Source organism: Centrocercus urophasianus, unplaced genomic scaffold (genome assembly GCF_019232065.1).
Source record: "Centrocercus urophasianus isolate 14NV4802_14NV808 unplaced genomic scaffold, USGS_Curo_1.0 seq_19, whole genome shotgun sequence".
In the NCBI taxonomy this organism is placed as follows: Eukaryota; Metazoa; Chordata; class Aves; order Galliformes; family Phasianidae; genus Centrocercus; species Centrocercus urophasianus.
Window position 1 is genome coordinate 14,711,015 of NW_024884744.1, and position 12,942 is coordinate 14,723,956.

Genomic DNA, 12,942 nt, shown 5'->3' on the forward strand with positions numbered 1-12,942 from the left:
ATTTTTCCAAAATCATTTTGCTTATTGTCTCTTAGCTTTCAGGAAATACGGATACGGAATATGAGAGAACTGTAAACCCCCAGGCCTGGGTCCTCCCTGAATTCCATGGTGAGTATTAGGTTTTCATTTTATATATTGCTTTGGAGAAAAGGGGTCATTTGAAGAAAATCGTGAGCCACTTATCTTTGTTCTACTTCTGGACTGACATCATGGTATGAAAATGCAAGGAATGTACAGTAAAGCCTGGTGTGGGAAGAAGATCTTGGCAGAGAGATGATTAATGGTGCCTAAAAGAGAGAAAACGGTTATGTAATAAATACAGCCCATGAGATTAAAATTGAAGAGAGCATCACAGGTGCAGACTGTAAACAGGCCCCGGAGGAAATAATATTGGTCTTTTAAAGATGGACTCTGTAAACAAACTGATGAAGCATAGGAAATATCCTTTCATATAAATTTTTATGGTACAAGTCAGTACATGGAGAATATAAGCACTGTAAGTGTTTATAAACTCATAGAACATCAATACTGTAGGAAAGCAGCACAAAAAGTGCCACGAAGTAAATTTATACAGAGCAGGGAAGATACGTGGTCTGATGGCTATTAGTTTTTTTACTTTCACAAACGATATGATTTCTGCCTCTCTGGTTTTGTTTTGTTCATTTAGCTGCTCTCAGCTACATAATTGTTCTTCTAACTTGTAAATATTATGGTCAACCTCCAGCAAAGTTTAGATGAGGCCAATCCAATGTAAACAAGTGTGTCTGTGTCAATGATGTGAGTAAGCAAAGCCACCCCTTGTATATTTCCTCCCCCTTTTCCAACTCCACTGAGACTGCAGGAGCTTTGCCAAGCCAGCTATGATAGCATACAGCCTAAAGTTCTGGGATATTTTATTTTATTTTAAATTTTATTTGCAGTTCATTTTTCATATTTGATGTGTAAAATATTCAGTGAAACAAGAACAGTGGAGTAGAACAACTTCAGGGGACTGTCCTCCCGTCTTCTTCACTATGCATGCCTGGTCTTACTGCCTGCAAACACAGTGCAGTGTTAGTACAGGTGTAACGGACAGAGCTGAGGGGCCCAGAAGGGCTGAGGGTTAATGGTGTGAGTAATCAAAGACTCCCAATTAGCTGTGGCCTTACATGTTGCTGAGGGGCTGTGCAAACATGGCAGTGTTGTAGCGTTGCTGTGTGATGATCTCAGATCATCTGCTTGATTGTGCTGGGTCTGCAGTTTTCTGGTGGGGCTCAGGCTCACCTGTGCAGCAGCAAGAAGGCAGGTTCTACGGATCAGCAGCACTACTGGGGCTGCTACAGTGTGTGTGTGTGTCACAAGTGCTCTCATGATGGAGTCAATGAACCCAGCACTTGAAAGCCATGAATTAAAGTAGTACAACATAGCATAATTTTTTTTTTAAACCTTTGAATACTATTTTTGAGGTTTAGTAGTGTAATAATTCACTGTTCCTCTGTACAGCTCCCAGCTTATAGAACATTCTGCCAGTGCAGTAAATTAATCCCACGGGCTCTTTGCTGCATGAGTGCAAACAAAAGTGTGTGGGTAATTTTTGCCAGCATACAGTCTTCTGCCAGTCCCTTTGGAGCCAGTTGCCGCTGTGCACCAGGCACAGGTACTGCCCCTGCCCTGCACCCAGCCTTTCCCTATCTCCCAGCCATCCCCCACCTCAGCTTCCAAGTGCCCAAATTCTGCTGGTTTTTGCAGCCAGAGCAGTTTAACACTAGTGGCAACCTGATGTCCCACACCATAAGTAGGGAGCTGTATTTCGGTTGCATTTCGGTTACAATTTTGAAGTAGGTATGAGCTAACCTTTAAGAAAAAAAAAAACAACCAATCATTGAAATGCTGTTGATCTCCTGGGACTGGAGGGTGGGAGGTGTCTGACATTTTGCGTTATCTATGGGAGAGGAAGGAATTGGGCTGTTTTTTTCCCACAAGAAACACATCTGTTTTTGAATGCAAAGTACTTTCTTTGCCATGGGACCCAAAACCGTTTTCATTCACTGACTCATGGCCTCTGAAGACTTTTTCCCTGAACTTAGGAAGCAAATGCTTTAGTGACTTGCAGCTGGAAAAGTGACAGCCCAATTAGCTGAAAGTGTTAATTTAAAGATAAAGATGTGACCCTGTTTATTGCTATTTTGATTTTCAAGAACCAGTTTCTACCAGCGGTGTTCTTCGTTGTTTACCTATGGAGTTGCTATAGATTTGATCATAACGGCTGTTGGGTGAGAATCTCAGAGCTTTGTATCAACAACATATGATTTATTCTGTAGTTCTTGTGCAGGAAGCCAAAACATGATTTCATGCTTTCCTGTCTCTCTTTAGGGTGCTTTTTCTTTTTTTTCTCTCTTTTTCCTTTCTCTTTTTATAGTATAAAAATAGTGCAAGAATTATTTGCTATTAATTAGATTTGTCTAATAGCCTATGTAGTTATCTATTGATTAATGCTTAATGATTAATCTTTCTTTTCTAAGAGAAAATCCTGCGAAGGTCCAGGCAGGAAATTTGTCTGGACAGTGTTCAAAGTTGCATTTCGGACTTGCAGAACAAGTATGGGTCAGTTTGGAAGCTCATGGCCTCAGATTGATTCCTAGGATGCTTCCACGTGCTTGGATAGCTTATTTCCTTAGAAGGATTAAGAACATTCAAACAACTGAAAACTTCTCTCTGTGTCTGTAGAGAGTCTGATGGCTGAGCCCCAGTCTGCCTTATTCCCATGGAACGTAAGGATGAGGTGGCAAATGTGCTCTGTGCGCTGCTGGTGTCTGTGCAGCCTAAGAGGAACAGCAAGTACAGGACTCTGGCAATTGACAAGACATCTAAGCATGTTTTTGTTTCACTGATTGCACAGAGACTGTTTAAGCTTTAGGCAAAACATAAAATAAAAAAATAAAATACTAATGAATGCAATATAACAATATTTAGACTCCCTCCACGTTGCAAAATCTGCTATAAACTGAGCCATTACTGAATGTGCATGGCTGCATTTCTTCATACTTAATGTTGTTCTTACATCTACGCACCTAACCAGTTCTTTAAAGTAGAAGTGAAGTGGAAACAAATATTAAAAAAAAAAAAAAAAGAAAAAAAAGAACATTTGCAGAGATCAGGTCTCTTGGCTTTTGATCTTAGGTGGTTTCATCAGTTTGAATTCTCTGTCATGATGCAGCTTCTAAGTTATAAATAAGAAAGGAGATCCCGAAATGTCTTGTTGCCATGAAATATTTTTACTGTTAATAGATAATGAAGAGGTAAGCCTCTTAAATCCAAAAGTCAAAATGCAACTTCAGATTTCTTATTGAGGAGATGGCATTGTAATTGAGCTCCACACAAGAGATAAACAGGCAAAGTTATGCTTTTTTTGCATGAGGTGTGGCTGTCAGGTGGATTTGGTTCTTTTGAGAAATACAGTAAAGAATTTTAGCAAGAGGAACCATTTTTTACTGTTTGCTCACCAAAGTCCAGGTTTTTTGTTGGCTTTGTGGAGCTTAGCTTGACCAAGGCTATGGGAAACTCAGCATGGGAATCTATGAGATTTCATACCTCTAGATATGCAATGTATTTACAGGACTGTGCACTGCAGTGGTCCTAGCTGTATGCTGTAATGTTTGTTATCAAACAACTGAGGACTCTGCATCATCTCTTTTACACTGGTGTGCAGGCTATGGACACACAGTGGTCTGAAATTGTATGTGGCTAGAACTAGCAAGTCAGTACATTGTGTCTTTGGTGAAGGAGCATCTTTGATTGAAATCTAGTTTTGAAGTAGCAACTACTGTATGCAAAGGACCTAATGCAACTGCTGCAATTCAAGGAGTATATGCATTTTTCATCCTGTTTTCTTGAATTAGCCTCGTGGGCAGGTTCTTTGCTCAAACTACTTCCTGCGGATGTTTTACACTTTCTTCTTTCCATTATTTGACAGTTACTAAAAGGAGGTCTCATAATCACTACAGCATTAAGAGTAGACCTTAGAACAATCAATAGTTTGAGCAACTCTTTCTATTCTTTCTGCTTTCATGGCATACTATAAAAGTGTCAATCTCTCACTGAGATGTAAACATCTGCCCTAGATCCATTTCCTGTTGGGCAGTTTGCCAGGAATAACAAATTTAACTTTAGCTCTCAGCTTAAGAAGTCTCACTTCACTGAATAGAGTTCAAGTGTAGTCTATTACCGAGACTGATAGAGGAGTCCTTTGATGTTTGCTTCTGGAGTGGCTTATACAAGCCAGGGCTTCCTGTAGGAAAAAGAACTGCAGCTAAAGGAAATACTTGATTGATCAGGCAACCTCTTCCTCTCACTTTTGTTTGAGAGTGCCTGAGTGTCCAGCAACATAATCCTGCCGAGACACAGAGAGGCTGGGCCCTGACCTAGCAGATATGGGAATTTTTACAACTGATTTCCATAGAAGGGCCTGATAAACATACACAAATTGACTCCCCTCCTTTCCTAATGTAGCTGCCATTTCAGAGATCTAAAATCCATGGAACATCTGTGTCCTTCCTGTGGTGGATGGGAGCAGAGTAGCAGTAGCCATTTCCTACAGCTTCTGTAGGAACTCCCTCAGCTTCCTGCCTGCAGTCTTCTCCTGGGCATCTGTGGGTAGCCATGGCTGAGCTTGCCTGCATTTACTGACATTTAGAGTACGCACTTCTGTCTATGATGATTTTCAATAAGCACTACAACTGAGTGCTGAAATGAGCTGAGGAGACAGTGGATTTTGTGCTGCATTTCGGTTGTTTCTTGTAGTCAGTAGTAAATGGCACAGTGTACTCCTCAGTCTCTGGCTGGTGTACAGCACCTTCCACCCAACTTCTACATGTTGTCATCTCTCTTACCCCCGTCTCAATTTTCAGCCTGGAATTATCCCATTGTGATGGACTCTCTGCTGGGGACAGAGGGTGGAGTAGACTACTTTGTGATATCTAGAGCCTAATGTGGCTGTGGGCAGCAAGTGGCAGGAGCTTCCCTCCTATGTTATCAGCCTGTTAATTTCAAATGGCACAAGTATCTTACGTGGCTTGTATTAACAACAGCTTATTTTGCCTTGGATATTGATAGCTGTCAACTTCCTCCTAAGCAAATATTCTTGCAGAAAGGTGTGCTAAGATTATTTTCCTAAAGAGATCATCAAGAGATGCAATTCTTTTAAGTAATTTCAGACTATCTGGAGTTGAAGGTTCTAAGCAAGTGTATTCATTTGGTGTCACAGCAGGCAGTAAGATATAGAACATCTGGTATGTTTGTTGTTACTCAAGCAGGAGCTGAAGGATCAAGAGTTCTGTTGCCTGAGATACCCAACTCAGATCTACATTTGTCCCATGCTTGTCAGCCAAATTTAATGTACTCCCATTATATTTGCTATTGCTTGGTAATGGAGTGGTGAATGTTTTTAGCCCATAATGTTAAGATGCCTTTTTGAGAGGCAGAGCTGCAAAAATCTGTAGCTTCAGGGTTATAAAAATAGAAGAGCTTTAATCATGATGAATAAGAAAGGGTTTCTGCCACAGAGACTTCTTAAAGGAGCAAATAGGTCTGTTCTATTCTGGTGCTCTGTCAGACTGACATATCAAAGTATTTTCCTTGTTTATTTACAAAACCATAGTAATGCATAAATAATAGAGATATTTAAAACCCAGAGCTCATGCTTCTGACTACATGAATTTTAAACATACTGTGTGTTAACCATTCATTAATGAGTTGGTGTAGTGGAAATGCTGAGTCATGGCCTGAACCAGTGATTGAGCACCTGGTGGGCAGGCAGGGCCAACCCAGGGGAGCTCAGGTGCACACAGTGTTCCTGCGTGATTGGAAGGGGAGGAGCCAGGATGCACCCCTTCCCAGACCTCTTTTAAGGGTTGGCAGTGGAGGTGGGGGTATCTTGTTGGAGATCCATGCCTGCCTGAGGCCTTCCAAGGGTAAGCAGTTTTTCTTCCTCTGTTTCTCTGTCCGTGGCTGCTGTGTTTGGGCTTGTTCTTATTTGCTGCAGTCTAGGATTGTGCCGCTCTGCTATTATCACTGTGTTTTCCTTTCTGTTATAGTATTACAGTGTTGCAATTGGTACTGCCTGAATAGGTCATTTTCTGAAGGAAATGTAATCTCCAGTAGTATGTGAACTGTGCAGTACCTGAGACACAGTCACTGCTATCCTAAACCAGGTATCTCACCAACCGTTAGCTATTCTCAGTCTGGAAAGAGGTACCAGCAGACCTTGTACAAGAGCTGTTGCAAGATACCCACTGTTTTTTATTCAGTTGTTATGATCTGTTGTGTTTGTTCTCTGAGCTTTTGTGTTTAAAAGATCCTTTTGTTACTCTATCACTCGCAGACAGTTGCTTTTACCAGGTCAATGTATGTTCATTTATGCTTCTTCCTGATCTTTGTCTCTGAGGCCATGATGCCTGTGGTGTGAATGCCACGTTGCTTTCTTGTCTGTGCTGTTGCTCCTGGGTGCACTGTTGGCTTGCAGAACTCTGTGCTTTAACCAAGGCTGCAACTGAGTGGTCTGTTCTGAAACCCTACCGTTTCAGAAGGAGCTGTGCTAATAGCTCTGTATTAATGACAAGGGAAGTTTTACTCCTTACCTCCAGGCCTCACAGTTCAGCTGTCTCCCTTGAGTTGGATGTGTTGGGTAACTGTCAAACATTTATTGAGCTGATTCAACTTGCTAACCCTGTGTAACGCTGTCACTGTTGGCTGAAAGGAGGATACGAGGAGGGTTGGGGGAAAAACAGCCTTGATTTTGCAATTAGATGTTGCAATACCTGTGGATATTGCATGATTCACAGTGTTGCAAGAGGGTCCCTTGAGCAGAGCTCATTCAATTTGCTTTGTAAGAGTTTATCCTAAGTATGGACATTAAAAGTTGTGAAATTACCCATTATTCAGTACATGTGAAATATCAGGATATATAGTCATAAAATATTGTAGGAAATACGTACTGATTGTGTAGAAGCAGCTTTTCTTTCAGCCATGTCCATGATCAATTTCTGGAATAATTTTGGTGCTGAACACTCTGGCTCAATTGTAAAGCTGAACACCTTAATTAGGTCTGTTCAAATGTGTGTGTTGGAAACTGCTGTTTTCTCCCTTCACAGCTCTGACATTACAGGCAGTTTTGGGGGATGCTCTGGATGACTGTATAAACCTGGGAATTGTCCTCCCGTATATCTGATGCTGCTATCCTACTTTCAGGTTCTAGTCCCCTGCCTCCTCCAGAGAACTACTGGAACTTTTTACAGATAGCCCCAAGAGTGTGATCTGCGTAGCAGACACTGACATTTTCCAATCAGCAGTATTATTTTTAAGCTCTGCTGTGTCATCAGCTGGTCATGTATCCTATTGCTTCATAGGCCCTGCTGCCTACTTGTTCCTGTAGACACAGATAGTACAGGCTTTCAGATGGGGAAAGCAAGAGAGGATAATTCCTCTCTTACTGCTTGCCCCTTCCCCTCTTACCAACCCTTAGGTCTATTTTGAGCTGTGAATGGAGGCTAATTTCAAAAGGGCAAGCAAAAAGTGACTACAACTGATAATGCCTTCTTGAATGCAGATAGTTTTGTGGCCTGACTTCTCCAAATACCTGCTGTAAGCCATGGTGCTCCTTTTCCCCAAAATGGCACTTGCAGTCCCAGAAATGCTGTCGTTTTCTTGGGAAGTATTTTGAAAGGAATTGTGGATATTTTTTTTTTTCCTGTTGTACATTAAGATGTACTTTCTTTGAGAATCCTATGCACTACATCTGGTGTGGGCTGCAGAGGTAATGTTGTTTTGTTTTTTTTTTTCCGCTGTGATAATTTTCTTGCCTTTCCATAGAAATGCTGCCCGTCAGCTAGTTTAACACTTGTGCATTCGATTTCTAATCTTAGAGCTCAACACTACTCATTTCTTAGACTGAAGATTGGTAAGTGATGGTGCCTCAGTAAATGGAAACACGTTTTTCCCTTCAAGAGATTTGCAGTTATCTAACGTGTTTCTTGAAAAAAGACAAAAATGCCAGAAACAGAGATCAGAACTGAAGCAATTTGTTTGTCTGGCTGCAGACTCACCCTTACTTCGAAGTGCAGCATGATTGTGTGGTCAGATTGTCAGGTGAGTGTCCAAAGTGTGAGGAAACTAATTTCGAATGGATATACTTTATATATTTTATAAAAAAAAAAAAAAAAAAAAAAAAAAAAGTTGGCTAACTCTCAATCATGTTTCCTTAGGTTCTACTCATTTAAAATAAATAAATAAGATCTTTCTCATGAAGTCTCTTCTAGATGAAATGTTGGAATGAATTCCATTATGCTTATCTTATGCAGGTAATAAATATTGTAGGACTCCTCTGGAAAAAATTAAGTGATAAAAACTCTGCTATCTTTGCCAAGAGTCTCATTTTTTTCACTCAATGAAACACATTCCAGGGTGGTGGAAACCAGAGTTTCTGGTTTGTAGCAAACTTTATTGTTGCTGTTTTTTAATTGGTTTTCAGTCTTCAATATTTAGGATCATTGGGCTTGCAGCGGGAATCCAGACTGAACTGGTTTTTGACCTGGAAAAAGTCTGGAATAAGGTATTTCTCATGAACAGCACTTTTCTTGGAAAATTTCTGACAGTGTTAACTCTGATACTTTATACTACTGATGAATTGGATTTGTTATAGAAAAGATCTAGACTCTGTCCCAGCTGCTGGAACTTTTTCTCTGGATATGCTCATGAAGAGAAGTGTGCAGGCCCCCCAGCTTTCCCTCTGCAATCATCTCTGCACAGTGGTGATTGAAACTAACTGCAAGACTGAAAGTGTAGATTTTGTGGCCAAGTGCCATTGGTGGTAAACATGAGATATACTTACTTTTACATTGAGAAATGAAGCAGCTCTACAGCAATAGCACTCAAGTGCCAGCATTTCTCAACTGCCATTTTACTTCCGTAGTAACTGGGATAAGGCCTTGGGGGGGGGGGGGGGAAAGAAACACAAACGTGACAAGGAACATGGCAAAATATGAAGCCCCTTCTCTATAGCAGCAGCTGTTCTCTTCCTACAATTGGCAGTGAGTGAACAGGCATGAAGAGAGTCTGCGACATCTTTGTTCCCAATGTGTAGCTTGGTGATTGATTTCATCTATGAGTAAGGGGCATTTAAGAAATTCCTGCCTCAGCAGATCTATCTTGTCCCAAATTTTTTTAGCTTGCGTGATGTTGCATTGCCAGTGTGTATGCTGCCCCAGTTCCATCTCTGTAAGTAACCCTGTGTTCCTAGAATGGTGAGCTGTGGAACTCTGGCTGCCCATGCATCAGCCTTGCAGGGAAAATGGATTCTCACAGCCCACCTTGGGCAGCCAGCATAGCATGCGGGCATGTAACCTTCCCATCTGTTGGCCAAGTAACAGCATATCCTGTGACACTTTTATTGATCTCAGTCTGTGTGCTCAGTTTTTGTTAAGTAAAAAGGAAAGAATATGGTAAAATCACTTGAGTAAAAAAAGCCCCATATATAATGAAAGATGGAGAGAGACAGCTTTCCACTGAGGATGAAAGAGAGAAATGAGAGGTCCTGTTCAAGAAAGCTGCTTTTTAGGGAAGTTTGGCTTCTTACTTATCAGTTGCTTCCAGACAGCTGGAGCATCTTGTATTTTGCTGAGCATGAGAGGAAATCTAAGCATCAATCACAGAAACTGTAGATTGCACCAGCCAACACCTTTGGATTCAGTCTTGAGAACTTTGCTGTGCCAGAACTTCCTCCACTTCCCTCTACTGGTACATGCATTTGCTGGTGAAGGCATTACTTGGAAATTAGTTTTGAGTTTCTGTCTTTTTGATTTTTCGTTTTGTGGATATACACCTCTCCTAAATGTTTGGAGAAAGCATGAGAAAAAGGGAAAACTGGATGCAATAGTCACTTTTATTTCATTATTGAATTGTTCGAGTGAGGATGAGGATCGTGAAAGTTTTCTGATAATTTGAAAGATTTTAATTTCTGTGGGAAACTCCTTGCAAAAGTGAAATTTGGTGGTTTTGTTTTTTTTTTTTTTGCTGTTGTTTGGTGTTTTTTTTGTTTGTTTGTTTGTTTGTTTTGGTTTTTTTTTTGGCTGATCCTTGACAGGATATGCTGCCAGCTTTCTAACAAGTCTGGTAGATGTGGTTTTGCCTGGTGTGTTGCAGGACTGCACTCCTTGACTTGTTTTGCCTTTGTGACAGTCCCCAGCTCTCATTTCATGTATGTAAGTCTGCACAAAGGTGAAGGCTCAGACATCATGTTGTACAAGTGCAAATGGAAACTACCTTTGTTTGATTCCCTTGTGCCCGAAGACTTTCTTAGTAGAGATTGTCAGTGTAACTCCCATTAAGGGTGGCATTTGGAGGCCAGAAAGTATATAAGTTATCCAATGTTTAGAATATCCATTCAGCTGCTGGGAGTCACCATTCGGTCTTAAGCAGGATGCAGAGATGAGTTAATTTTTTTTGAGTGTCAGATAGTTTGATGACTTCATTCCCCGTTTGCATTTTATGGGGGTACAATCCTACATGCAACTTGAAGAACAAAAGGAAAGCTTGCCATTTTCTGTAAACATTTTTACATAAAACCAATATATAAAAAGCTGTGGGATTAAAAAAAAATAAATAAAAATTTTCTGTATTGAGTGCCTGGAAAAAGTCACTTTGGCATTGTTTTAGTCCTTGGCAAGACTAAAGTGAGTGCTGTTTGTTTAAGAAATGTAGATCGCTGTTTCTGCAGTGACTTTCTTAGGACTCTGTACAGAGCCAAGCACAAGGAATCTGTTCATGGATGGACAGACACTTCACGTGTGGGTAGGACTTTGTAAAGGTGCAGAAGTATTCTGAGCATTTTAACTGGAATTTAATCCAGACAATGTTGAGATAACAGTGGCATAACCTTGTAACCGTGTAAGCCTAAAGGTCATTAAGTGCTTTTTCCTTATACTGCAACAGTATGCATCAACAGAGAATTCTTTCTCCTCACCTTCTCAGGTTGTTTGAATTGGTTGAATGGTATTAAACATATCACTTTTCCAGAGCTTGCACCTTTATGGAAACAGTAGTGTGCTGCTCTTCTTGTGCAGTTTCAGCTTTGCCTGCGAAAAAGGTATGAGTGGAAGGTAAAAGAACCTGGAAAAGTCTGAAGATACTCAAATGAGTCAAGAAAAAAATATCTTTTGGAAAGAAGAGTTGCTACTCAAAGGTCTCATAAGGGAAATACCAAACAGCAATTTTTGTCTTTTCAGGTGGCAAAATGATTTTGGTCATCAATTTTGTGCTTAATCTTATATCCCATCACAGAAAAGAAAGTTGAAAGTGACAGCAGCAATAAACTGAAAATTTTGAGCCTTAACATATCCCTAGCAGAAAACAAGTGTCAATAGGGAACAAAATCATCCCTTCAGTAGGGAAGTTAGTGGCACAGGTCATCTATTTTTGACAAGTCTTTTTCTCTCATGTCATTTGTTGTTTTTGCTGCTATCTCTAGGAAGGATCAAGGAGGCTGATATGTCATTGGGGAGCGGGAAGGGGGTCACACATGAAGCATTCCTACTATACTGCTTTTAATTGAATCTTCCCTGCTGCTCTGTCAGGCTGGTGGTTTTTCTGCACAGAATTAGCTGCAGGCAGTGCTTTCAGAGGAGAAGCCAGGTTAGCCTGATAGCTTGGCTAGAAGAAGGCAGAAGTCTTGAGATATGGCAGGAGAACTGAAAAAAATGATAAGAGAAAGAACTTCTGGGAAAAAGAGACAGAAAACAGATAGATCTGGAGGGGGGAAGGCAGCCATAAGAGGTCAGTGAAATGCACAATGGAAGAAGATGGGACACAGTCTTTCAATGTTTAAAGAACCTTGTTTTTATATGTGTGACAGTTATGGTTACATAAGCTGGTCTTCTGAAGCTAGATACATTTCCCAGGAAACCTTTCATCTATTTAAATGCTTTATTTTTATTTTTGGATACTTTTCAGATTTCCTTATTTGAAGATCTTGGGCAACCTGTGAGTGATAGCACTAAGGAAATGTGAAGTGGCTAGCAGTGGTCAGAGAGCATGAATTCTTTGTGTTCAGAAGGACCTGCATGTCTCAGTCTGCTTTTAATTCTGTGGTTATGGTGAAGACGTGCAGGTCTGAAGAAGAATCAGCATCTTTCCTACCTCCTGATGTCATCTTCCCTGCGGAAAGGGCAGAAAAAATACATACCTGTTTATTTCAAATATCCCTCTTCTGGGGCATTCTCTGGGAATCTGTATTGAAAGTATTTTCATATATCTCTTCAACTTTTTCTTTGAATTCTCATTTCATTGTGATGAATAATTATTACTTACTATTTCCATTTAGTAACCCTTTACATGCTTTGTAGTGAAGATGAGGATGACTCTTGTTTTATAGGGGAGGTGAGGTGGAAAGAGGCAAGATAGTGTTGACCCTGTAGTTCTACTGTACCTGACTGGAAGTTTCCACTAGGGAGTGTTCAGAAGCTGTTTGCCCATGGTAGCAGAGGAATAAGTGGTTAGAACAGCTCCCTGCCTTCTGCTTACCTGCTCATCAAAAGTGCTCATCTGACATGTTGTGAATCTCCTTCCTGAGGCAGTACTGTCGTGTCCTGCTGGCTGTGTGTCCCATCACACACAGTCAGTCCCTTTGTGCACCTCATTTGGCACTTGGTGGAGGTGAGGTCAGTTCTGCACCTGAGGAAGTATGGGAGGAAGCATTGTTCCTCACCACAGAAAAAGGCACGGAGATTTCAGGGCAGTTCTTTAAAACTCTGGAGTTGCTTTTTGCATTGTACCGTTCAGGACAGAGCCCACTTCTAATGGCAGGAGTGTGAAAGTGTTTCTAAGCTTCTCTCTGTCACATCAACTTGTCAGGAGAATCTCTAATAGCTATTTTTTGTTCTCACATTGGTTGAGTCAAATCCATTCCAAATTACT